Source organism: Apaloderma vittatum, unplaced genomic scaffold, assembly GCF_000703405.1.
Source record: "Apaloderma vittatum isolate BGI_N311 unplaced genomic scaffold, ASM70340v1 scaffold9061, whole genome shotgun sequence".
Taxonomy (NCBI): Eukaryota; Metazoa; Chordata; class Aves; order Trogoniformes; family Trogonidae; genus Apaloderma; species Apaloderma vittatum.
This window is the reverse complement of record NW_009700796.1, coordinates 67,883-71,765: the sequence shown is the minus strand read 5'-3', so window position 1 is coordinate 71,765 and position 3,883 is coordinate 67,883. Positions and strand designations below refer to the sequence as shown.

The 3,883-nt window shown below is 40.2% G+C and overlaps 1 protein-coding gene across 1 annotated transcript in view; it reads right to left on the bottom strand.

The window, feature by feature from the left end:
- Nucleotides 1–3,804: 3,804 nt before the first annotated feature.
- Nucleotides 3,805–3,883, bottom strand: part of TNFRSF11B (tumor necrosis factor receptor superfamily, member 11b) — a 16,045-nt gene continuing 15,966 nt past the window's right edge. Inside the window, exon 5 of the mRNA XM_009878873.1 lies at nt 3,805–3,883. This exon is cut by the window's right edge and continues 474 nt beyond it. The gene's annotated coding sequence lies outside the window, so the exon portion shown is untranslated.

Sequence of the window (3,883 nt, the reverse complement as noted above, 5' to 3'; positions counted from 1 at the left end):
CCATCATCTAATTAAGGTGAAAGAAGAAAAATGTAAAACTTTTTTTTGTTATTTTTTGTGCAGTTTTTTGCTGCCACAGTTTTTAATTATGGAGACACATTTTTGAATCACTTTGAAGGCGATTCACAAGCAAACTAGGTAACTCTGCCATGGAGGTGTCACTGTTGACCCATACCAGGATGGGCAGGATGGATGTTAAGAGGGCGATGAAGGGTTCGCTTGAATTGAATTCATGACCACAACCTGTCGAAGCCCCTGGTACAAGTTGTGTTCAGGGGGTTGTGTTCAGGGGGTACACTGTGTGTGAGGGTGAGCGTGTGCAAGTGCACGTGTGTGTCCATGGTGTTTGTTTACAGACACGTGTGCATTCCTAATGGCAACAGTCATTACTCAGCTCTCTAAAATTTTAAAACTGTCTAATAAACTGGCTTTATTTTTAAAATGTTCAGACTCTAGTAGACTATACTATTGATTGGTAATTCCACTCTGAGAACATCCATGAGTCACAGTCAGGGACCAGGAATCTATTGTGCTTGGTGATGTGCACAGCGTAAAAAAAATAAGATTATTAAAGAGCTTAATATCTACTTTCTGCTTTAATTTCCTTCCTACTCCAAAAAATGGTGTATTTTCTGAGACCCAAGAGACTGCCTTGCTGGAGAACAAGTGCATATAAAAAAAGATCTAAAATATGTGGTAGAAGATTTTAAAATTGTAAGATTCTGCTTTAAATCCATGGCATTTTTTAATAACTGAGGGTTGTTTCCACTCTTTGAGACAGACAATAACTGAAGAACCTGACTTAAAGCCCATGTCACCATCTCCCTCAAATTACTCCTCAAACCGCTTTTCCTTTTTCACAGCAAAGGAGAAGCCGACAGGACGGGACAGGCAAACTCCATCTCGGGGGCAGCGGAGGCTCCCCGTTCCTCTCCTTTCCACCCCAAGGCAGGGCTGCCCTCCTCAGTAGCCATGGGCTGGCAAAACATTTGCCTTCCCCTGCACTGGTCCAGAGCCAGGCTGGGAGGAGGGCAGGCATGGGTGCCCCCGGCTCAGCATCCTTGTCCGTACCACCCTCGAAGCCCAGCTCTAGCTGGTTTTCCCCAGCCCTCGCACCTCCCTCCTACCCCCCACCGTGGCATTTCCTCCGGACATGGGGACCCCTCTCCCATGTCCCACCTGCTGCCTGCCGCGCACCTCCTCTTTCCTCCTGCAGCCTTCCCTGAAAAACAAACTGCCACCCCCAAGCCCACATTTTTTCCAAGCAACCCTCCCACTTTCTGTTTTTCTCACCTTCTCCCTCATTATCCCGGGTCTTGCTTTTGTTTTTCTTGGCTATTTCGGGCTGGAGGCTCTTTGGGGAAGGGAATACAGTTTAAGTGTTGCCTGCTCAGGATGTGAAGTGTTTGATTGCTGCCAGCTGACCGAAGTTGAATTGATAAATGAGGCATAAACTGGCTGAGAAGTGTCTACCTGAGCATGGGCACCTGGTTAGCAGAATCAACTTTAAAAGGTGTAATGCATTAAACAGGTGTAACTTCACATTTAAGGGGAAAAAAAAATAATTAAACCCCTCTATTTTAAAAGGCACAGTAATAGCTAAAGTTTCCCGGGAAATCTAGTCAAAGCTAAACTCTACTGGAATGAAGAATAGCACGTTCATATGGTAGCTACAGAATAAACCACAGTTTGTTGCTCTGAGTATATTTTATTCTGTAGCTACTGCCTTCTTCAGTATTCATGAAGGACCTCAGAACATTTAATGTTATTTATAAAGAGTTACATATAATTAGTCGGAGTTTGGAAGTATGTATGTACAAACTAAAACCAGTACCATGTGCTAAGACGCAACTGTACTTTTCTCTGGCCTATCCCTCTGTTAAAGTGATTCCACTAATACATTTCTAACTGTATTACTGCTTGGTATTATATATATGTTGCCAATTGCTAAACTGTTGTATTAAACAGAGCTAACGTAGAAAGGAGTAGGATGGAAATGTTTATAAGAGGTGGGTGGGATCCTCTTCATTTCACTGCCAGATGATTATTCTCATTTTAATACCTACAACACACACGGCTGGTAGAGTCAGGAGAACATCTGGTCTGTATTTTGCAAATCTGAGACTCTGTTTTATCCTCTTTTAATTATATGTACAGTCAGTTTCTGTTGTAAAAGTACATACATTGTTTCAAATGAATCAACACAGAAACAGGAATTTTGTGTGTGTGTTCTGCACTTTTTCTCAGCTATGCTGATAAATAATATGCTAATATACAGAAAGTGAAGTATAAAAGGGAGTTTATTTCTTTTGATACAACAATTGATGTGAGAATTCAGTAAGAAATGAAACCCAAGTGTTTTAAAACACTATGTCTTATTTGTACTCTCTGTAAGGAGAACATTTCTGATGAGCACCTATCGTATCTACCAGGGATCTCTTTCTCATTCTTTGCTTAAGATCCTCTCATCTGTCATAGAGGAATATTTGCCATACAAGGTTAAATGCTGAAGGCCTTTTCTTGCTTTACACAAGGGAAAGGAATATGTTGACTACTCAAGCTTTGTTGACATGGTTTAAAGAAAAGAAAGAATGCAGCCACTGAAGCCTTTGGCTTGCACTGTGAGTGATGTCTCATCCTTAAGATTATGTGGGCTTTTGATAACTGCAAGAAGACGGGCTCCCCCAAAAAAGGAAACAGGGACACGCCCTGTTTCCTTTTTTGGTGGAGCCCATCTTCTTGCAGGTGTCTCATTCTGCAGCCGAGGGCAATGGTAAATGATTCGTTTTTTTTTTTTAATGTGACCTCTCCATGCTCCCTTCCTTTAAACATAGTGGCGACATGTGAGGCTTTCCAAGCCCGTCAGGGCCATGCATCATCTTTCTTCCATGAAATTACAAGCTGTGGTTAGGGCAAAGGTTGTGAGCTCTCCAAGAATGACATCGGGCCAAGGGTGATGCTGGGCCAAATGTGTCTGTGGAGCTGTAATCTGTCCCATCGCAACCGCCTGGGCCCTCTCAGCTAGAACCTTTAATGCTTTATACCTTCTTTTACACCTGTGCAGTGATCTTGAGGATCTAGCGCTCGTCAATATTTACTTGGCTCACATATTAACTACTAGACCAGACAGGGAGTAGCAGAGAGCCAAGCCCAAGATAAGACACGAAATCCACGTGGATTCTCTTTGTTATTAGTTTCCGCTTCAGAGTGAAGAGTAAAACACCAGTCGGAAAGTAAACCGAAAAATTTAATTATTTTATAAAATAAGATTATGAAATTCTATACAAAAATCCAGCTTCTTAAATATGGTACATTCACTTCCTCACAGAATATTTAAATATTCAGGTCACTTTTGCTGTATTTTTACTGTATTTGAGTTAAAATCATTGGATAAATTAAAACAACCCTACCAAAAGATACCACAACTTATACAAATAAAACTAAGCATTAATATCTCTTAAATACAAAATGTAAAGAAATTAATAACTCTTAGAGCATGCTACAAAAATCTGCCAGAAAAATATATGGGATCATTTTTGTTTAACTAGAAAATATACAGTGTGCTTTTCATTTCTCTTCCTAAAATTCAGTCTCATACAATTTCCATTTAACTTAATAAATATGTACAAAAAAAAATGTTTATTCCTCGAAGAATATAAATAGCAAATACTGTAGTAGAGCCTGGTCCGGCATTCTCATCTAGTGACTATAGTGGGGCTTTTCAACTCTGAATGTGCAAAAATGCAGAATCAGGCTCTTAGTGTTATCAACAGGATAATAGCTTTTACAGAAGTGATTTTGTTTCAAAAAAAAACCTCCAAAAAAACACTGCAAAAGACTTAGAGCTATTCCAGTCAGGAATTTCTATAAATAGTAAGATGTA